Source organism: Mustela erminea, chromosome 17, assembly GCF_009829155.1.
Source record: "Mustela erminea isolate mMusErm1 chromosome 17, mMusErm1.Pri, whole genome shotgun sequence".
In the NCBI taxonomy this organism is placed as follows: domain Eukaryota; kingdom Metazoa; phylum Chordata; class Mammalia; order Carnivora; family Mustelidae; genus Mustela; species Mustela erminea.
The window spans coordinates 17,214,989-17,239,090 of record NC_045630.1 but is presented as its reverse complement, the minus strand read 5'-3'; the positions used below and the strand labels follow the sequence as shown (position 1 = coordinate 17,239,090).

Here is a 24,102-nt window from a genome sequence, read left to right as displayed (position 1 = left end):
CCCGCCTTCCTCCACTTCTCCCCACAAACAGATTGCCCTTCCAAGCAGGTCAGTACCAGGCCCCAGCCACAAGCATCCAACCTCTCCCATCCCTAGTGCCTAGCCCCCAGCCTCCATCCCTGCCCCAAGCAAAGGGAGCCAGTGGAAGTGAGGAAGCTGCCACAAAGAGAAGAGAATGAGAAGGTCTGTGGAAACTGTCATCCCTAATGATATATTTTTGGTATTTTTTTTTCATTGTGGTAAAATAGACACACATAAAATTCACCATTTGAAAGTACACAGTTCAAAAGCATTAAGCATATTCACAGTGCTGGGTAACCATCACCACTCTCCAGTTCCAGAACCTTTTCCTCACTTCAAAAGAAACCCTACTCATTAAGCAGTCTCTTGCCAATCCCCCTCACCAAGCTCCTGGCAACCACTAATCTGCTTTCTGTCTCTATGGATTTGCCTATTTTGGATATTTCATAAAAAAAGAATCATATAATGAGTCTTTTTACCTTTGGTTTGCATGATGATGTTTCAATATTTGTTGCTGATCTTGAAGGTCTAGGCTCTAATGACAAGAACAGGGTCCTGTCTGATACTTCCAAACATCAGCCGCAGAGAACCTTGGGAAACACAGCCCACCTGCCTACAGACATAGAAGACGAGCACCTCTCACTCTAGACACCCCAGTCAAGGCCCTGTGAAGCCTCAAGAGAGCTAAATCACAGGCAAAGCCACAGCTTTCCCAAACAAAAGTCTTCAGTTTAAAATAAATAACAGGAAGGCAAAGGAAAGGCCTGGGACAGTCCAGGAAAGCTTCATGGAAAGAGCAGCACTGATTCTGGTCCTGGAAGGATGGTCAGGACCACAGAGACCGCATTTAACTGCATTTAACTGCCCCCCATATGTGGACACTCCCAAATGTCTACCTCCACCTTTGACTTTGTCCCTGAACTCCTGACTTGTGCATCTAATGGCTCACACAGCTTCTCCACTTGGGTGTCCAGTAGGCTTTTCCAAATTAAAACTTTTGACTTCCCTGCCTTCTACATTCTTACAAATCTGTTTTTCCATCAGTGTCGCTTATCTCAGTAAATGGCACCACTGTTCATTTGTCCAGGTACTCAAGTCAAAAACCCTGGGAATCATCCTTGATTTCTATCTTTCCCCAACACCCCACATTCAATCCATCAGCAAATTTACTGGCTCCATCCTCAAAATATATTTAGAATCTAACCATTTTTTGCCAACAGCATCACCACTTACTGCACCAAGTCACCACCATCTCTCACTTATACTACTAGAACAGCCTCCCAACTCATCCCTTGGCTTCCACCCCTGCCCCACTAGAGGCCATTTTTCACAAACGATTAGCATGATTCTTTTACAACGAATTGCTCAAAGCCTTCTAATGAATTCTCATCACATTTAGAATAAAATCTATAACCTTGTGTGTCACCTGCAAGCCCACCATGATTTGTCCCTACTTGTTTCCCCCACTTCTATCCCTCTTCCTTTATTAACTTCACTCCACCTGCACTGTCCTCCTTGCTCTTCCTGGAACATCTCTCACCTCAGGGCCTTTGCATTTGCTGTTTTCTTTCCCTGAATCACGCTTCCCCATGATATTCACATGGCTTGTTCCTCACTTCAGATCTTTTTCTCTCATATCATTTCCACAAAACAGAAAGACCTGCCACAATCTAAACATTCCCTCTCATCGTGTTTTATGTCCTTAGACAAGTTTTATTTTTCCTAGAACTAATCAGCAATTTGGCAAAAAAAAAAAATGTATATATAAATATCCAAATGTTTTCAGAAAATTAATCACGACTTGGCAAGAAATAAATGCACACAGTATGTACATACATACACACACACACACGTACGCATCCTCCTCATTAGCCTTTAAACTATGAAAGGGCAGCTTGTTTACCTTATTCACCACCATATCTTCAATGCATAGAACAGTGTGGGACACATAGTAGAAACTTACTAATATTTTTAGAAAAAAATGAACATGAATGGTGTAAACTGAGTATGTCAGGGCCACAAAGAGCATTTCTGTTGCAAGCAGAAGTCAAGGAGTAGTAGGAAACAGACCTTGTCTTCAAACTCCTTGTCTTACCGTGGTGAAATAAGGTCTTCATTACCAGCCCCTCCTAGCTTTCTGAACCCCACATTTCATCATCTCCAATCCACAGTGCTCTGCCCACCCTCCTAACGCCAGTCACTCTGCCCAGAGAGCTGCTGCTCCCTACTACCCAGACAGCCATGCTCTTGAACCCCTCTGCATTTTACAGGGCCCCTCTGTTTTGTTTTGTTTTGTTTCATGAATGAATATTTTAATCTCAGCATTGTTCATAATTAAAAAATTGGAATCCCAGCTGTGGAACACAGTTTAAATGGTAAATTCATATGATTGAAGATTTTGAATTCATTAAAAATTTGTTTCCAGAAACATTCAGTCATGTGGGAAAATTCAAAACTTTGGTGTAATGTAATGCAGAATTTGTTTTTCTCAGGAAAACCCTGGACTTTTCCTTTTCTCCCTTGACTGAATGAATGTCCCTCCACCAGGCCATGAGAGAGTAAAAAGAAGCCAACAGATCTCTTACTGTCCCTCTGCTTTCATTCCCTTGACCCCTGTGTTCACGGGCCCTTGCCTGCTCGCCTTCCAGGCGTGTGAGCAGCCTTCCTGACTGTCCCAGGAAGAGCCGGCTGCTCCCCCTGCTCTGCCCCAGCCCCTGGGACACAGAGCTCATCTTACACTGCCTTGTAATGACCTGTTTACAGGTTTACTTTCCTTATCAGAGGGTGAGCCCAAGGGACCGGATCCTGTTTTTACATTTACATTAATACTGTTTTATATTTAAATGTCTGTTTCCTTGCACAGCAGAACCTGGCTATTACCGGGTACTCTGATCCTTGATGAATAAATGATCCAACCAATTAACCAGACCAGAATGCCTCTTAGGTTCACTAGTCTTTGCTCATGGCATCCCTCTGTCTGAACCAACTGTGACTCTACAATAGCCACAAAATTATCACTGGTGTTAAAGTAAAGTAAAGCTTTAGACACTTCCAATGCATCTTTCAAGCACAGTCTGTGTATTTCACAACCCTGCTCCAATTCCTTCCAGGGTTCCGTATTTCCTAACTTAATGAACTCATTAACATAGCCTTTAAGGTCTTCCATGATTTGGTCTCCTGACTTAACACCCATCACGGTCTTCACATTTCAACAAACCAAAGTTCTCATCTTCCCCAGAGCATACACTTTCCAATATCTCTGCTTTTATTAATAAAACACACAACGATGTGTTTCCATCGTTGGAGAATCTTCTCTCTGCTCTTCCAACACAGCTTTTTGAGATTCTACTCAACTTCAACACTGTTTATGCATTCATGCCACAGGTGTTCACTGAGTGTGCAAGGTATGTGGCATCGTTCTAAGTGCAGGGGATGTTCACAACATTCAATCAGCTGAATGGGACACATAAAGCCCCTGCCTTCATGGAGCTTTCTTTTCAAATGAACAAGGTCAACAAGCTTTCCGAGAATTTAGAATCTAGTGGGGAAGAACTATGTGTGTGTGTGTGTGTGGTGGGGGGGTGGGTAGTATGTTTGCCAAGTAATGACTACCTATATACTAATAATAATAACAACAACAACAACAACAAAGTTGTGTGATGAAATAGAACATGATGGGAAAGGGGCACTCCTTAGCGTGGGTGGCCTTAAGGGCCTTCCTGGGGAGATGATATTTGAGCAGAGACCTGAATGAAGTGAGAAAGACAAATAATAAAGAACTAACAAGTCAGTCAGTCTTGATTATGGTGAGTGCCACAATGAAATGCCAAGGAGACATCACAGAACAGTCATCAGTAAGGCAAGGGGAGGTACCATATTTGGGGGGGGGCACGGAAGTCCCCCTGGGAAGGTGCCATTTGAGCTAAGACTAAAGGATGCAAAGAAGGAGCCAGCCATGAAAGTAGCCAAGGGATGCCTATTCGGGAAAGAGAGCCCACTGTCCAAAGAAGTGGGGAAGGAAGAGCCTGGGATACTCCAGGAAAAGGAGGGAAACCACAGAGCAGGCTGCTAGGAGGAAGGAAGGTCGGTACAAGGCAAGAGTGGCCAGGTGGCCAGGAGCTGATCACGTGAGGCCCTGTAGGAAATGGCAGAGAGCTGGGAGTATGCCAGTCTTCACCAACTGGTTGTCAATCTGTTTCTACCCTTCAGCATTTCCCAGGATCCCTTGACAATGGAAGACTAGGAGACAGGAAGAAGAGAGAGGCCAGAGTATTTCTCCCTTCTTGGCTCTAGTTGCCACTTTATGCAATGGTGGCATCTCTTTTGTCCTTGCAGCTTCCCGCCAGACAGCCCCTTCCTCGGAGAGCACAGCTCCCACCAGGTGAACCCGTCATGATCGAGCAGCTTCTGAGTTCGGGGGATTGGGAGTCTCTAACCTTGAGGTGGCGGTGTTTTCATGCTCCGGTTGCCTCCCATCCTCTGTATGTATGCAACACAATCTTGTATTAATATTCCTTGTTTGAAATACCTAAAGATCTTCCTCTTTGTCAAGGAGCAGGTAGCAGCAGCTTTTGCAGGCATGGCCAAGATTAAAGCTCAAGACCTTCACAGCAAGAAGCGCGTGGCCATGGAGGGGGCACTGCTTAAACAGCTGGGAGACCTGAAGACGGAGCTGTCCCAGCTGTGACAAGCCAGGTAGCTTCCAAGCTCTCCAAGTTGTTTGCAAATCCATTGCTCATAATCTCACCGCCATTAACCAGACTCAGAAAGGGAACCTCAAGAAATTATACAAGGGTAAGAAGTAACAAGCCCTTGGATCTGCAGCCCAAGACGACACATGCCAGGTGTTGCCAGCTGAACGAGCACAAAGAGAAACTGACCAAGAAGCAGCAGTGGAAGAAGAGGCTGTCCCTCCCCACTGCAGGAGTAGACAGTAAAGGCTGAGCATTGATGTCAATAAAGCAAAAACGGGGTGAGGTTGGGGGGAGGTAGGGGGAAATGCCTAAGGTTGTTTCACTGACTAATATGAGAAGCCACAGAGGTTTTTTGAGCAGAGGAGTGGCAGGATTTTAAATTACCTTTTGGATGCTGCAAAAACTGTTCACAGGATAGGAAGATGTGTAGAAAATGCTTTCAACAGTCCCAGCAACAGGCGGTTGTGTCCATGGCGTCAATGGTAGCAGCGAAGAAGGAGTGAAACCGATGGAATCAAGCTCTTTGCTGGAGACAGATGCTCCAGAACCGAGTGACAAACTGGACATCAGGGAGAGGAAAAAGAGAAGTATCAGTAATGACGCCTCTAGATTTTTGGCTTGACCAGCAGGGTGGTAAATATAGAAACGGGAAAGTAAGGGCAGGGGCAGTTTGAGGGTCAAAGAGCTTGTCAAATTGTCTCCTCTTCATAGAGCCTCTAGCTTCTCTTCCAGTAGGAAGCAATATATCCTTCCTTTGTAATCACAGCATAGTAAAATATATATTTATATTCTATATATTTATATATTTATATTCTACATATTTATGTATGTATATATAAATATATAGAGAATATATATTTATATTCTACATATTATATAATTATATGTCCGTCTGATTTACTTTCCCTGCTAGATTGTAACTGCATGTGGCCGACCATTTCTTGTCCATCTCTGTGACCTCCACAAGCACTTGGGCTCTCGGGCCCAGCCCTGAGTTGGCAGCCGAACAGACTCACCTGTAGGTCACAGACACTACAGTTCAAGTCTCTTATTATACATACGGGTATGGCTTTCAATACCCACTTTGACCCTTGTTAACAGTCCTTGGTGTCCCTCCCCGCCTCATAAATTCAACCCACTTTCCTGTCGATGGGCAGCTGTCCTGACCTACATGCCCATATTCCTTCTCTGCCCAGCCCATGACTCTATTCTTCCCAGCAGGAAGGACATGTAGAGACTCAATGAATATCTACTGAACCGAACCAAAGTGACATCAACAAACACCATGAACAGCACGTCTTCTTTTAAAAGCTCTCTCAAATTCCACCAGTTTCCTAACCTCTCATTTCTGGCCATCACTGAATTCACTGCGGCCATTCCCCATGGTGAGGTCAGTGACAGCAGGTGCCCTGGGCCCATCACGGATCCTGTTCCCTTGGGAAGTGGAAGTAAGTCCCCTGGGCCCTTTGCTCATCTGAACAATGAACATTAACTATGAGCATAACAGCCATGCCCTGTCTCCAGGAGCCACTGTGAGGAGCGGCTGTCATTTATGTGGAGGGAGAGGCCTCAAGAAAGAAAGTCTCCTGGGGAAACGGAAAACAACAAGCCTTCTGCTTCGCACCATTCCCATCCCAACACAGAGTCTGCCTCGTCTAACATCATCTTTCATGTGGCTGCGACCACTTCAGTCTCTTCCTTCAGGTCCTTCCACTGCCTCTTCATTTATTGTTTGAATTAATCATAAGCTCTGTGTCCTCACTTAAGTGCCTCTTGGGTCCTACATGCATCCCGTCTCATTCCATTCTCTCCCTGGGCGCCCTCTGCTCTGAAGCAGCACTCACATCGGCCCCCACAGCCCGACAGCAAATACTCGCCAAGTGCCCACTCTGGATGAGACACTGCGCCAGACGGCACTGATGCAAACGAGGGCCATGTCCTCTCACAGCTGAGTCTATCCGAGGACACGGGACAAAGAGTAAGACCCCCTCACTATATAGGCAGGACCACTACTGTGGACCTCTCTGGGATACACACTTGGTCAAGACTTCATGCCCTTTCTGCCCAGGTCACGCATTCTCCACATCTCTGCCTAAAGCTGACTTCCTTTATTCTGGGTGCTCCCCTCTGAGGAGAAAGTAAAGACTGTCCTTCGAGATGACCATGGGGCTTGACACCTCATCCTCAATCACCTTATCATCAATAAAGGAACTCTGGGAATCTACTGGACAAGGGAAGACTGGCCTATCATCAAATACCCAGGGGTGTTCAGGTGAAGGAGGGATGTAAGACTGGGCTTATCAGGCCCCCTGGGAAAAGCCAAAATCCAGAAGTGAAAGCCACCATGAGCGGATTTTACTTCAGCCCAGTGAAGTATGTTCCGATAGTCAGAAAGGCCTTGAGGATAGGAGGAAATCCTCCTGTGGTAATGAGGCCCCATCTCCACAGGTGACAACAAAGGCTCACTGAGAAAACAGAAACACTCCCTAAATGATATTTGAGACCATTGTTATTTTATGAAAATAAATTTCCCCTGTGAGAACCAAGACTCTGCCAGGACAAAAATCCCCATTCCGTCACTAAAATTACCATGTCCCGTCTTCTGTGTACTCTGAAAATGGGGCAACGCTATCTGTACTTCCAGAGAGAGGAGACGCAGCCCTAGGCTAGTCACGTGAGAGAACTCAAACGAGAGCTTCGCACATTTTGGTTCTGATGACTGAGGGAATTGAGAAAAGTCCCCAAATTGATTGAGAACATAAGAATATTTCCTTTCATGCTTCAAGCTGAGCTCAAAACATAAGCATGGAAATAAGACCCTTTGAAGGGGTGGGGGGTGGGAGGTTGGGGGAGCCTGGTGGTGGGTATTATGGACGGCACGTATTGCATGGAGCACTAGGTGTGGTGCATAAACAATGAATTCTGCTTCACTGAAAAGCAATTAAATTAAAAAAAGAGAGAGAACCTGAAAACACCACCATTTTTTTAAAAAAAGTGGCATAAATATGAATAAATATCCACTATATAAAAATTGTCATAGGATTTTAAATATATATAAAGATAAAATGCTTAACAAAAACACAAAAGTCAAAGGGGAATAAATGAAGTTTAAGTTTTTAAATACTTTCATTATCTGAGAAGTGTTAAAAGTCCTAATTCATGATAAACTCTAATAAACCAAGCTTATGTGTTGAGATGTTTAGAGCAACCACTAAAAGATTAATATATAAATGTACACCAAACAAGCTCATATGTAAAGATGGAACAAGTCTAAAATACTTGATTGAGTGCTCGCTTCAGCAGCACATATACTAAAATTGGAACGATACAGAGATTTACGTGTCAGCCTTGCATCCCCTGCTCAAGGATGACATGTAAAATACTTGACTGATCTAAATGAAGGTAAGGTAGGTATATATTTCCCCCCTTTTTTTTTAATTTTCAGCATAACAGTATTCATTATTTTTTCACCACACCCAGTGCTCCATGCAATCTGTGCCCTCTCTAATACCCACCACCTGGTACCCCGACCTCCCACCCCTGCCACTTCAAACCCCTCAGATTGTTTTTCAGAGTCCATAGTCTCTCATGGTTCACCTCCCCTTCCAATTTCTCCCAACTCCCTTCTCCTCTCCATCTCTCCTTGTCCTCCGTGTTATTTGTTATGCTCCACAAATAAGTGAAACCATATGATAATTGACTCTCTCTGCTTGACTTATTTCACTCAGCATAATCTCTTCCAGTCCGGTCCATGTTGCTACAAAAGTTGTGTATTCATCCTTTCTGATGGAGGCATAATACTCCATAGTGTATATGGAGCACATCTTCCTTATCCATTCGTCCGTTGAAGGGCATCTTGGTTCTTTCCACAGTATATTTCCCCTTTTAAATAGAAGTAGAACTGCAGCATCTGCTAGATATAGGTCTTCAGTTTATTTTAATTAAAAAAAAAAAAACAAAGAGGAAAAACATTTTTAACTAAGTCATGAGTACTGACCAAAAAACTGTCAATTTACGATGTGGATGGAACTAGAGGGTATTATGCTGAGCAAAAGAAGTCAATCGGAGAAAGACAACTATCATATGGTCTCCCTGATATGAGGAAGTGGAGATGCAATGTGGGGGGTTTGGGGGTAGGAAAAGAATAAATGAAGCAAGATGGGATCGGGAGGGAGACAAACCATAAGAGACTCTTAATCTCACAAAACAAACTGAGAGTTGCTGGGGGGTTTGGGAGGGAGGGAGAAGGTGGTGGGGTTATGGACACTGGGGAGGGTATGTGTAATGGTGAGTGCTGTGAAGTGTGTAAACCTGGCGATTTACAGACCTGTACCCCTGGGGCTAATCATACATTATATGTTAATAAAAAATTTTTTCTTAAATAAAAAAAGAAGACCCTTCCCAATCAGTTTTAAACTGTAAACCTCAGTGGGAAAACTACTTGACTGTCGAGAGGAAATACAAGGATGGAAAGCAAGCTTCTGTCCCCACAAGACTTTCAGAAGTGCAACCCAAACATTCTTCCATGTGACAACAAGGAGAACCCGAGAAGCCCTCTGCCTCACTTGGTTCACAGCACGGAAGGGCCCCAGGGGTGGACAGGTGAGAGATTCTGGCAGGGCTCTTAGAGGCCAGGCAGGCTGGCTTCTTGGGCAGATGCCCCCCATGCGCCCTCTAGAGGCTGACCACGCAGACCCAGTGGGGTAGCACGCAGGCCAAGCTGGCGTCTGCATTCTCGCGCTTTTCACCCATCATGAGCCCACAGAGGAAAACAGGAGTCAACCCCGAAATAAAAATTACTCCATGAACAGAGGCTGTGTGGCCTGCCAGAGGATAAAAACAAAGACAGTCCTACTCTGAGAGTGTGAAGAGTCAGTGAGGAGGAAGGGGGACTCATAAAAACTTGTAGAAAGTTGCTGCCCAGGCAGCTGGGAGATTGGATTGGTACCGCAGGCCTCCGTGGTTGGGAAAAGCTTCAAAGGAGCAGAAGTCCACACTGGGGTGCGATGCAGAAAACATGTGATTATAATTCTGGATATGATGTGAACAAACAGTTCTGATACGCACTATCCAGTAAGGTAGCTTCTAGCCACATGGAGCCATTTAAACTTACATAAACTAAAATAATAAAATTTAAAACTCAGTTCCTCAGTCACATAGTCCACAATTTTAAGCATGCTTAGTTATTGTGACTAGTTGCTACCATATCGGCCAGAGCAGAATTTCCACCATCCCAGAAAGTTCTATTGGACAGTTCTGATCCAAACTGTCCTTACTCCCCTTTAAATGTGATCTTTAAATGCCATGAATGAACTCTGAAATCACTGCTGTAGCTTAGATGTCCCCTAGGGATTGGTTCCTGCCTGGCTCTCAGGACTCATTTTTGCCGTTCTGGACCCACACACCATATGCACCAGCTTCAGTGAGTAAACTTCGTTCCTTCCTCCTCACCAGCTGCTCCCTCCAGCAGCCAGCTGACCACTTTCCCTGACCCTTTTGGCTGACCTAATTTCTTCTCACCCTACCGGGCCAAACAAAGCATCCCTGTTCACCCCTCTGGACCCTTTAGGTAAATCACAGTCACCTGCTTTACAATCTCAGAGAAGTCTGGGCTTTGTTGTTCACTGATGTATCCCAAGTCTGTAGAACAGTGCCTGGCTCATAGTAGGCTCTCTTTCATTACTTGTTGAATGAACAAATAAACAGCTCTTTGTTAAAAGTCCTTGTATCGGGGAGCCTGGGTGGCTCAGTCGGTTAAAGCCTCTGCCTTCGACTCAGGTCATGATCCCAGGGTCCTGGGATCGAGCCCCGCATTGGGCTCTCTGCTCAGAGGGGAGCCTGCCTCTCCCCCTCTCTCTGCCTGCCTCTCTGCCTACTTGCAATCTCTGTCGAATAAATAAATAAAATCTTTAAAAAAATAAAATAAAATTCCTTGTATCATTGTTTGTCAACCATAATAGTCTGCAATTATACAAGGGCAGGGAACATATTTATCTCATTCACCACCTTATGCTCAGTCTCTTCAATAAAACAGACAACCACGATTACTAAGGAATGATGGCGAACGAAAGGAAGGGAAGAAAAGAAGGGAGGGGATGAGCAAAGGAGAGAAGGATGGAGAGAAAGAGAAAGGAAGGGAGGGAGATGGAGACAGAAGGAGAATAAAAGGAAGAAGCAGGTGAGTAAATGATCGATGCAAAATGTATGCCTTAGGAGACAGGAAAAGCGATGGTGTTACTGAGAAACACAATAGCTGGGAAACTAGTGGCACCAAGCAGTCAAGCTTTGACTGTACAATGCTGGAACAATCGCTTTCCATCACCAACTCACGGACAAGCTTATAAAGACTCCCTGAATAGCCCCATCCTTGCCACCCCCTCTCCTCAACCCACTGGAATGAGAAATAGACGTGCAAATTAAGCTTTTTATTACAATTAGCAGCCCAACACAGGCATCACCTGTCGTACTGAAATGTGATATTTCATCTGAGACACTCATAATCATAGCCCAATGGGGGAGCCTGTGAATCAATTCACTGCCTATTTTTCAACAGCTTTCCATAAAATGACTTTTATTCTTTACACTTGCTCGTTATCCCCAAGGAATTCAAGGCAATTTACAAACTTTTAATTCCCCTGACATTCTAGGAGTGAAGGAGATAAAAGTCTAGAATATATAAATGGGGAGAGAAATGCCATGTGACAGGATTAAGCACCCAGACGGGGAGATTCATCTGTCCCCAGAGCCCACTCTTCTGAAACTGAACAGAAGGGTTTTATAGGGATATTCCTAAAAGCCATCTCACCAGAGAGGTCTGGATGGGAATGAGCCTGAAGAGGCTGAAGGTGAATGAGGTATGGGGCAGCAGTATTAAAACGGGTGTGGGCATAATCAGTGATACAGAGGAAAGACATGAAGGCATGAAGTCAGAGGCACAGAACTTGGAAGGGCCTAGAGGGACTTAGACCAAGAGCAATGGTAGAGGCAGTCACCCCTTCAAAAAAAAAAAAAACAAAACACAGAGGGTGCATAAGAGATCATGGAGCATGTATATGAAAGAACCATTAAAAAAAAAATCCAGAAATCACAATTTTATAGGTGATGAAGGCAATAACAAGAGAAACGATGTGACTTCCCCAAGCCTACACAGTGATCTAGGATGGAGAAGAAACCAGAGTGCTGAGCAGTTTCTTCTACCCCAGTAGGAAAAGGGGGTGGCACCTGTGTCATGGCCTCCTGTTCACTACTGCTCTCCAAGAAAATAGGGTGGGGGGCAAAACTGGGGGCAAAAATTTACCGCTTAAGGGCGGTAAATTAGATTGCCTATTTAGGAATTACACTAGATGACTGGGTTTGATATGAGATATTGGGTTTGTCCAGCCATATTGCTGCCCAGCTGAAAATGCATGCCACATGAATTTTTAGTGTAGGTGAATCAGCAGGTGTCCCTCCTTTTCTGGAACAGGTATTACATTATAGTGTTTTAACACAGTAAGTATATACTTCTCATGCATTTCACCATGCAGTGTAGGCAGGCCAAGAATTCTGCTCCATCCAGCCACTCAGGGACCAGACTCCTTCTGTCGAAGGCTCTGCGATCCAGTATGATAGCTGCTGACCATTTGTGGTTATTTATATTAATTAAAATTAAACGAAATTAAAAATTCAGTTCCCCAGTTCTGCTAGCTGTATATGAAGGGCTCAGTGAGTACATGGCTGCTATATTGGACAGAAGAGGTTTAGAATATTTCATCATCATGAAAGTTCTATTGGATAGTGCCGCTCTAGACTAGATCTCGGGCATCCAGCAACAGGCAAAGAAGAGAGAAAGCTTGGATGATGATGTAGGAAGTTTAACGGACCAGCCTTAGAAGTGCCAGACATCACTTTTGCCAATACTCCACTGGCCAGGGCTCTATTGTACAGCCAAACCTAACTGCAAAGGAAAAGGGAGACAGAGAAAGGTAGTCAAGCTATACGCCCAGGAAGAAAAGGAAATGAGCTTGTTGAGTACTTACAGTTTCTGCCACAGATATGTTCTAGCAAGTTCCTAAAATGAAAAATTAATTTCCCAACAGAGCTCTGTAATAAAATCAGAATGATAATCCTAAAAAAGAGAATATCTCCCCATAGACTGTTTTAAATCTTAAACAAGGAAGCGTTAAGATGGTGGTCAGGCTCACACCCAGGGTTGTAGTTCTCTAAGGGCACTTTACCACAGATATACTTTCCTAATTCTAAGCACTCCCAGGTGCTCCATTTATTCCCTTTATTTCCTTTCTCTCCCCACCTCCACCCCTACTCTATCATTTATACCTGGTATAGAGATACTAGAATCAACATTCACAGGGGAGGCAGCAAGGCAGAAATAAACAAGTGAGACCACATCACATTAAAAAGCTTCTGCAGAACAAAGAAAACCACCCACAAAATGAAAAGGCAACCTACTGAATAGGAGAAAATACTTTTAAATCATGTATCTGATGAAGGGTTAATATCAGAAATAATACAAAAAAAAATCCTACAACTCAAAAGGAAAACAAAAACTAACTAAAAAATGAGCAGAGGATCCAAATAGTTATTTTTCCAAAGAACATACACAAAATGGCCAAAAGGTACATGAAAAGGTGTTCAACCTCATTAACCATTAGGGAAATGCAAATCAAAATCACGATAAGCTATCATCTCACACCGTTAGAATGGCTATCCTAGAAAGACGACAAGAAATGGCAAGCACATGGAGAAAGCGGAACCCTGGTACGATGTTGGTGGGAGTATAAATTGCTGCAGCCACTGTGGAAAACAGTATGGAGCATCCTCAAAATATTAAAAATAGAACTACCATATGATCCAGCAATACTACTGGGTATTTATCTCAAAGAAATGAAATGATTGCTTGAAAAGGTATCCACACCTCCATGTTCACTGAAGCATTATTTACAATAGCCAAGACATGGAAATAACCTAAGTGTCCATCAACAGATGAATGAAAAAAGAAAATAGGGACTTCTGAGCCAAGACGGTGACATAGGTAAAAGCTGAACTCACCTTTTCCATAGACACACCAAATCTACACCGATTTATAGAATAGTTTCTCTTGAAAAAGAATGGAGGGATGACTGAATAGCTTCTTCACAACAAAAGACAGACTACAAAGAGAATGGCAAAAGAGACAGAAAACCCATATTGGAGGAAATCTTCACCCTAGACACTGCAAACTGCAACGCTAAGAGACTCTGAGAAGATTCACTTGCCCCAGGGCACAGGAAAAAATGGTGTGGTTTGAATTTAAGAAACAAAACAGATGAACATAGAGGGGAGAAAAGAGAGAGGCAAATCCAGAAACAGACTCTTAACTATAGAAAACAAACAGGAGGGCGCCTGGGTGGCTCAGTGGGTTAAGCCGCTGCCTTTGGCTCAGGTCATGATTTCAGGGTCCTGAGATCGAGTCCCACATCGGGCGCTCTGCTCAGCAGGGAGCCTGCTTCCTCCTCTCTCTGCCTGCCTCTCTGCCTACTTGTGATCTCTCTCTGTCAAATAAATAAATAAAATCTTAAAAAAAAAAAAAAAGAAAAGAAAACAAACAGGATTACTGAAGGAGGGGTGGGTGGGGATATGGGTTAAATAGGTGATGGGTATTAAGGAGGGTACTTGTCATGAGTCCTGGGTTTTGTATGTAAGTGAAGAATCACTAAATCTACACCTAAAATTAATACTACACTGTATATTAACTACCTTAAATTTAAATAAAAATTTGGGGAAAATAAAAGTAAAATGAAAGGGCAACTGGAATATAAAGGAATGAGCCCTAGAACTCTTGACAAAATGTTGGGGTAGCTACTGGAACTCTCTCCAGGTTGGAGGAGATGGTAAGAGTCATGGCTTACTTTCCCCCTCTACCATAATAGCATGGATGGGAATAGGATCCAGGTGCCCTAGCCTACCACCTCAGTGAGCCTCAGACCCCTAGCCCATACCCAACCAAGCTACCTTCCCACAGCAGCCCCTGGTCAGTGCTCCCTATTGCTCCAGCCAGCTTAACAAAGTGACAGAGGCACAAAGCATTCCAGGATCCTCCAGGCCCACACCACTTAAACTCCAGACAACTACTAGGATAGCCCCAGTGCAGAGTGGAAGGATCCCTCAAACCACACCCCATCTCAGCTCTAGCTGCCCTTATTAGGGTACCCCCTGTGTGGAGTGAAACAAAATACCTATCTTGTACCCACTTCAGCTTCAGCTACCCTGCTAGGGCACCCTCTAGTAGGAGAGTCTCAGGACTACCCTAGCCCATGCACACTTCAGCTCCAGCCAACCTACCAGAACAAACCACAGCATGGAGTGCCCCAGGACCCACCACCCATGCCAGTCACAACTCCAGCCAGTCAGCCAATGTCACCAGGCACACACAGTCTACACAGAGGGTGAGCAGACATAAGACCATTTCTTTAAGTTTGGGAGAAGTAGCAGTCCTGCCTAATAAAAAGAAACAAACACAGAAAGTCAAGAAAAACAAGACAGAAGAATATTTTCCAAATGAAAGAAGGCAAAATCTCAGAAAATAAGCTAAATGAAATGGAGATAACCAACCTACATGATAAAGAGTACAAAGTATGATCATAAAGATGCTCAAAGGACTGGAGAGAAGATGAAGGTAGTGAGAACTTCAAAAATGAGATTAAAAAATATATGAAAAATAACCATAGTTGAAGGATACAAAAACTGAAGTGAAAAGTAAACTAAAGAGAATCAAAGTCAATGCAGAAACAGATCAGTGATCTGGAAGACAGGGTAATAAGAAGCATCCAAGCTGAACATCAAAAAGAAATAAGAATAAAACAAAATGAGGATAGATCTCTTGAACAACACCAAATTATAGGTTCCCCGGAGGAAAAAGAGAAAATAACAAAGAAAGGAAGGAAGGAAGGGAGAGAGAGGGAGAGAGAGGGAGAGAGAGAGAGAGAGAGAAAGAAAGAAAGAAAGAAAGAAAGAAAGAAAGAAAGAAAGAAAGAAAGAAAGAAAGAAAATTAACTGAAAAAAAAACAACAGCTGAAAACCTCCCTAACCAAGGGGAAGAAAAACAATAATCCAGGTTCAGGAAGTACAGAAAGTTCCAAACAATATGAACCCAAGAAGGTCCACACTACAACACATAATAATTAAAATGTCAATGATTAAATAAAGATAAAGACAATTTTTAAAGCATCAAGAGAAAAGCAAGTAGTAAACTACAATTAAAAAAAATAAGACTATCAGCTGATTTTTTTTAGCAGAAACTTTGCAGGCCAGAAGAAAGTAGCATGATATATTCAATGTGCTAAAAAGAAAACCTACAACCAAGAATACACTACCTGATAAGGCTGTCATTGTCAACTGAAGAAGAGATGAAGATTTTCCCAAACAAAAGTTAAACGAATTCATCATCACTAAACTGACCTTACAGGAAATATAAAGGAGACTTCTTTTGGTAGTGGTAAAGAAAAGTGGTAAAGAAAAAGTTATAATTAGAAGAAAATAATGACAGGTAAAAATTTCATGAGTAAAGACAAATATACACTTTAGGTAATAGAGAAATTTCTTATAAAGCTAGTATGAAAATCAATTATTTCAAAAAGCAGTTAAGGGGACCCACAAAATAAAAAGATTTAAAATACAATGACCTGGGCGCCTGGGTGGCTCAGTGGGTTAAGCCGCTGCCTTCGGCTCAGGTCATGATCTCAGGGTCCTGGGATCGAGTCCCACATCGGGCTCTCTGCTCAGCGGGGAGTCTGCTTCCTCCTCTCTCTCTGCCTGCCTCTCTGCCTACTTGTGATCTCTCTGTGTCAAATAAATAAATAAAATCTTTAAAAAAAATAAAAATAAAAATAAAAAAATAAAAAATAAAAAAATAAAATAAAATACAATGACCTATATATATGTATATATACATATATATGTATGTGTGTGTGTGTGTGTGTGTGTGTGTATGTGTATAGTGGGGGTATAAAACAGAAGTCCTTTTTTTATTTAAATTCAATTAGCCAACTTATAGTACATCTTTAGTTTCAGATGTAGTGTTCAATAATTTATCAGCTACATATAACACCCAGTGCTCATCACATCCTGTGCCCTTCTTAATGCCACCAACTAATTACCCCATCCCACCACCCACCTCCCCTTCAGCAACACTGTTTATTTCCTTGAGTTAAGAGTTTCTCATGGTTTTTCTCCCTCTCTGATGATTTCCCATTCTGTCTTCCCTCCCCTTCCCTAGAGCGCTCTGTCCTGATTCTTATATTCCACACATATCTGAAACCATCTTTCTCTAACTGGCTTATTTTGCTCAGCATAATACCCTCCCGTTCATCCAGATAAAGAGCTTCTGCACAGCAAAGCAAATAGTCAACAAAACTAAAAGGCAACCTATGGAATAGGAGAAGATATTTGCAAATGACATGTCAGATAAAAGGCTAGTAGCCAAGATCTGTAAAGAACTTATCAAACTCAATACCCAAAAAACAAATAATTCAGTCAAGAAATGGGCAGAAGATATGAATATAAGTTCTTTTATAATGTGTTCAAACTTTAAATCATCAACTTAATAAAGACCGCTACATACTTAGATGTTATATACAAACCTTATGGTAACCACAAATAAAACACCTACAGTAGAGACACAAAACAATAAAGAGAAATAAATCAAGCATAACATTAATGAAAATCATCAATTATGAGGAAAGAGAGCAAGAGAAAAAGAAAGGAAAAGAACTACAAAAAACAACCAGGAAACAACAAAATGGCAATCACTGCATATCTACCAGTAATTACTCTAAATATAAATGGTCTCAATGCTTCAATCAAAAGACATAGGATGGCTGAACGGACAAAAAACAAACAAACAAACAAACAAAAAACCACCACCACAACAACAACAAAAAACCAGGACCCATCTATTTTCTGCCTACAAGAGACTCAGTTCACACCCGAGGACACATACAGACTGAAAGTGACAGGACAGAATAAGATAGCTCACGCAAACAGAAATGGGAGAAATGCTGGTATGGCAATACTTACACAAAACAGACTTTAAAGCAAAGACTATTACACGAGATGAAGGGCACTACATAATGATAAAGGGATCAACACAAGAAGAGGATATAACAATTATAAATATCTATACACCCAACACTGGAGCATGTGAACACATAAAGCAAATATTAACAGATATAAAGAGAAAAATTGACAGTATTAAAGTAATAGTAGGAAACTTTAACTCAATTATATAAAAGTATATATTATTCAGCCAGAAAATTCATAAGTGTCAAACAGTCTCTGTGAACATCACGTTAGACAAGGTGGACTTCACAGACATGTATAGAATAATCCATCCCAAAACAACATAATACACATTCTTTTCAAGTACACATGAAACAACACCAGGATAGATCATTAATGTTAGACCACAGAGTAAGTTTCAACAAATTAAAGAAGACTGAAGACATATCATACATTTTTCCAACTACAATGATATGAAACTAGAAATTAATTACAAGTGGGGCACCTGGATTACTCATTCAGTTCTGTCTGCCTTAGGCTTGGGTCATGATCCCAGGGTCCTGGGATCAAGCCCTGCATTAAGCTCCCTACTCAGCAGAGAGCCTGCTTCTCCCTCTCCTACTCTACCTGCTTGTGTTCTATCTCACTCTCTCTGTCAAATAAATAAATAAAATCTTTTTAAAAAGAAATTAATTACAAAGAAATAAAACTGGAAAAACACAAACACATGAAAGCTAAACCAATGCTATTAGCAGCCAATGGGTCCATGAAATCAAATAATACATGGAGATAAGTGAAAGATAAGTGAAAGATGGACATCAGTGAAAGATAAGAAAACAACATAGTCCAAAATCTTTGAGACACAGTGAAAGTAGTTCTAAGACAGAAATGTACGATGATACAGGACTGTCTCAAAAAACAAGAAAAATCTCAAATAAACAATCTAACCTGACCCCTAAAGGAACTAGAAAAAGAACATACAAAGTCCAAAGTTAATTGAAGGAAGGAAATAATAAATATCAGAGCAGAAATAAATGAAATGGAGATTTTTAAAAATAGAAAAGATTAATGAAACAAAGAGCTGATTCCTTGAAAAAATAAAATTAGTAAATCCTCAGCCAGACTTATCAAGAAAAAAAAAAGACAGGACCCAAATAAAATAAATCATAAATAAAAGAGGAGAAATAACCAACACTACAGAAATAAAAAAGATTATAGGAGACTATTATGAAAAATTATATGCCAACAAATTGAACAAGCTAGAAGAAATGGATAAAACCCTACAAATGTACAACCTTCCAAAAATTAAATTAAATTAAAATTAAAAAAGAAAGAAACAGAAAATATGAGCAGACCAATTACTAGTAATAAAAATCGAACTGGTAATCAAAAAACTCCCAACAAACAACAACAGCCCAGGACCAGAGGGATTCACATTTGAAGAGTTAGTATCTATACTCTTCAAACTACTCCAAGAAATAGGAAAGGACGGAAATCTTCCAAAACATTCTACAAGACCAGAATTACCCTGATACCAAAATCAGACAAAAACACTATAAGAAAAGAAAAGAAAAAGAAAATTATAAGCCAATATCCCTGACGACCACAGATTCAAAAATCTTCAACAAAATATTAGCAAACCACATTTAACAATACATTAAAAGGACCATTCACCACAATCAAGTGGGATTTACTTCAGGGATGCAAGAATGATTCAATATTTGCAAATCATTCAATGTGATACACATTAACAAAATGAAACATAAAATCTTGGGATCATATAAATAGATACAAAAATAGCATCTGACAAAATTCAACATCTGTTCATGGTAAGAACTCTCAACAACGTGGATTTAGAGGGAACATACTTCAACATAATAAAAGCCATATATTTCAAACTCACACCTAACATCACACTCAGTGGTGAGAAACTGAGAACTTCCCCTCTAAGAGCAGGAACAAAATAAGAAATGTCCATTCTCACCACTTTTGTTCAACATAGTACTGGTTATTCAACATAATACTATATAGTAGTGGAAGTCCTATATATATATATATAGTACTGGAAGCCATTTGACAAGAAAAAGAAATAAAAGGAATCCAAATTGGAAAAGAGGAAGTTAAAATGTCACTATCTGTCACTATTTTATAGATGGCATGATTCTACACATAGGAAACCCTATAGACTCTACCAAAGGCAAAGACTACTAGAAGTAATAAATTAAATAAGCCACGTTGTGGATACAGAGTCTTCCAGATATGAATAACAAAGCAGCAGAAAGACAAATTAAAGAAAGCAATTCCACTTAAAATTTCACCAAGTCAATTATCATATGGTTTCACTTATTTGTGGAGCATAACAAATAGCATGGAGGACATGGGTAGTTAGAGAGGAGAAGGGACTTGGGGGAAATTGGAAGGAAAGGTGAATCATGAGAGACTATGGACTCTGAAAAACAATCTGAGGGGTTTGAAGTGGCAGGGGGGTGGGAGGTTGGGGTACCAGGTGGTGGGTATTATAGAGGGCACGGATTGCATGGAGCACTGGGTGTGGTGAAAAAACAATGAATACTGTTATTCTGAAAATAAATAAATTTAATTTAAAAAATTTCACCATAAAGAATAAAATACCCAGGGATAAGATTAATGAAGGAGGTGAAAGACCTGTAATCTCAAAATTATAAAATAATGATGAAAGGCATTAAAGATTATACAAACAAATGGAAATACATATAGTATCCATGGATCAGAATAATTAATATTGTTAAAATGTCCATATTATCCAAAGTAATCTACAGATTCAATGCATTCCCTATTAAAACATGAACAGTTTTCACAGAAGAAATAATCTTAAAATTTCTATAGAACCACAAAATACTCAAAACTATCTTGAGAAAGAAAAACAAAACTTAAGGCTACATAATCCCAGATTTCAGTATATGCTGCAAAGCTTTGGTAATCAAAAAGTATGGTACTAGCAACAATAGACACACAGATGAGTGGGGCAGACTAGAGACCCTAGAAATAAACCCATGCTTATATGATCAATTAATCATGACAAAAGAGGCAAGAATATACAATGGGAGAAAGAAGTCTCTTCGATAAATGGTGCTGGGAAAACCGAAGAGCTACATGCAAAAGAATGAGACTGGACCACTTTTATACACCAGACACAAAAATAAACTCAAAATGAATTAAAGCCCTAACTGTGAAGCATGAAACAATAAAACCCTAGAAGAAAACACAGGCAGTAATCTCTTGGACATTAGCCTTTGCAACATCCTTCTAGATATATCTTCTCAGGCAAGGGTTATAAAAGCAAAAATAAACTATTTGGACTACACCAAAAGAAAAAGCTGTTGCACAGGGAGGGAAGCCTTCAACAAATTGAAAGAGCAACCTACTGAATAGAAGATATTTGCTAATGATGTATCTGATATAGGATTAATATCCAAAACAAAGAAAGAACTTACACAACTCAACACCAAATATATGTATTTATATATATATACAGATACACACACACACATATATGTATTTGGTGCTGAGTTGTGTAAGTTCTTTCATATATACATAGATATACAAACACACACACACACATATTTTTTTTTAATATTTTATTTATTTATTTGATAGACAGAGACAACAAGTAGGCAGAGAGGCAGGCAGAGAGAGGAAGGAAAGAAGGCTCCCTGCTGAGCAGAGAGCCCGACACAGGGCTTGATCCCAGAACCCTGGGATCATGACCTGAGCCAAAGGCAGAGGCTTTAACCCACTGAGCCACCCAGGCACCCCTATATTTTATATATATATATATATATATATATATATATATGTATATATATATATATATATACACACACACACACATACATACACATATATATATACATATATATGTTATAGTTACCAATAGTGTATTGTTTATTTGTTTTATAATAATAGTGTATTGTTTATTTGGAAGTTGTTAAAAGAAAAGAGCCAAGATGCCCTTCAACAGACGAATGGATAAAGAAGATATGGTCCATATATACTATGGAGTATGATGCCTCCATCAGAAAGGATGAATACCCAACTTTTGTATCAACATGGATGGGACTGGAAGAGATATATATGTACATATATATATATTTTACATAGATACATATGCAAAATTAAAAGTGGACAGAGGATCTGAATAGACATTTTTCCAAAAAACATATAGATGCCAACAGACACATGAAAAGATGATGAATATCACTAATCAGGGAAATGAAAATCAAAACCACAATGAGATTATCACCTCACACCAGTTAGGATGGCTATCATCAAACGAGAAGAAACAAAAAGTGTTGGTGAAAATGTGGAGAAAAAGGAATCCTCCATGTATAATTGGTGGGAATGTAAATTGGTGCAGCCATTGTGAAAAACAGTATGGAGTTTCCTCAAAAATTAAAAATAGAACTACCATATGATCCAGGAATTCCACTACTGTGTATTTACCCAAAGAAAACGAAAACACTAATTTGAAAAGATATATGTGTCCCTATGTTTACTGCAGCATTATTTATAATAGCTAAGATATGGAAGCAACCCCAATGTCCATCAGTAGATGAACAGATCAAGAAGATGTGATGTGTATACACAAATACACACACACACACACACACACACACACACACACACACACACACACACCATATACATTGGGCTATTTAGTCAGCCAAAAAGAAAAAAGAGATCTTGTCATTTGTGACAATGAATGGACCTAGAGAGTTATGGTAAGTGAAATACGTCAAAGAAAGAAAAACATCATATGATTTCATCTATATATAGAATCTAAAAAAGGAAACAAAGCAGAAATAGGCCCATAAATATAGAGAACAAACTGATGGCGACCAGAGGGGAGGGGAAAATGAATGAAGGGGGGTGGGGGGTACAGGCTTCCATTTAAGGAGTGAGTCCATGGGGATAAAAGGTGCAGCAGAGAATATAGTCAGCAATATTACAATAGCATTGTACACTTGTGGTAAGCACAGCATAATTTGTCAAATCACTATGTTGTACACCTGAAATTATTTAACATTTTCTGTCAACTACCATAAAAAAGAGAAGAAAACGCAGATACATATATAATGGGATAGTATTCATTAAAAAAGATATCCTGCCATTTGCAACAATACAGATGGAACTTGAAGGCATTAAGCTAAATGAAGTAAGTCAGAGAAAGACAAATACTATATTATCTCACTTATATGTGAACTCCAAAACAAAACAAAAAACAAACCCATAGATACAGAGAACAGATCAGTGGTTGTGGGTGGTGGCGGGGGCAGGGGGAGACTGTGACATGGATGAAGATGGTGTAAAAGTACAAACTTCCAGTTATAAGTCTTGGGAAGATAACGTATAGCATGGTGACTACAGTTATCAATAGTGTATTGTTTATTTGGAAGTTGTTCAAAGAAAATGCCCTTCAACAGAATAGATAAAGAAGATACAGTCCATATATACAATGGAGTATTATGCCTCCATCACAAAGGATGAATACCCAACTTTTGTATCAACATGGATGGGACTGGAAGAGATTATGCTGAGTGAAATAAGTCATTCAGAGAGAGTCAATTATCATATAGTTTCACTTACTTGTGGAGCATAAGGAATAACACAGAGGACATTGGGAGGAGAGGAGAAGTGAGTTGGGGGAAATCGGAGGGGGAGACGACCCATGAGAGACTGTGGACTCTGAGAAACAAACTGAGGGTTTTGGAGGGGAGGGTGGTGGAGGGTTGGGAGGGCGTGGTGGTGGGTATTAAGGAGGACACATATTGCATGGAACACTGGGTGTGGTGCATAAACAATGAGTCTTAGAACGCTGAAAAAATAAAATAAATTTTAAAAAATAATAATAACCATACTAATAAAAATTAAAAAAAAAAAAGAACAGATCTTAAAAAGTCTCTTCTCCAGAAAAAAAAAAAAAATGTTACTGTGTATGTTGATAGATGATAACTAAACTTACTGTGGTAATCATTTTGCAATATATAGATATATCAAATCACTATGTTTTGCGTCTAAAACTAATACAATATTCTATGTCAATTATATTGCAATTAGAAAAACTTTGATTAAAAAAAATAAGCATTCACATGAGAATCTTAGCTCCCTTCTAACTTTTCTGTGTACCTATCATGTCTGATGCATGTCTTTGAATTTGAATGGGTTCAGATCAACAACCTTCACTAGGCCCGGGCTATATGCACGAGCTATATGCAGTAGGGGGCATTGGGTATAAAATAGTAAAAGATACACAATAACTCAGGGGAAGTTTGAAATAATTATAACATGTTGAGCTGACATAAATGCCCCAAAA

The 24,102-nt window shown here is 40.5% G+C and overlaps 1 protein-coding gene and 1 pseudogene across 11 annotated transcripts in view; one reads left to right on the top strand and one right to left on the bottom strand.

The window, feature by feature from the left end:
- The window catches only part of CACNA1E (calcium voltage-gated channel subunit alpha1 E), a 492,344-nt gene that overhangs the window by 409,091 nt on the left and 59,151 nt on the right, over window positions 1-24,102 (bottom strand). For 10 of the 11 annotated variants that reach the window (XM_032317766.1, XM_032317765.1, XM_032317775.1 and 7 more), the window contains exon 2: window positions 5,100-5,274. The exons of the other annotated variant lie outside the window; for it this stretch is intronic. The gene's annotated coding sequence lies outside the window, so the exon portion shown is untranslated. The remainder of the gene's footprint in view (window positions 1-5,099; window positions 5,275-24,102) is intronic. 11 annotated transcript variants of the gene reach the window in all.
- LOC116576822 lies at window positions 8,003-8,117 on the top strand (annotated as a pseudogene).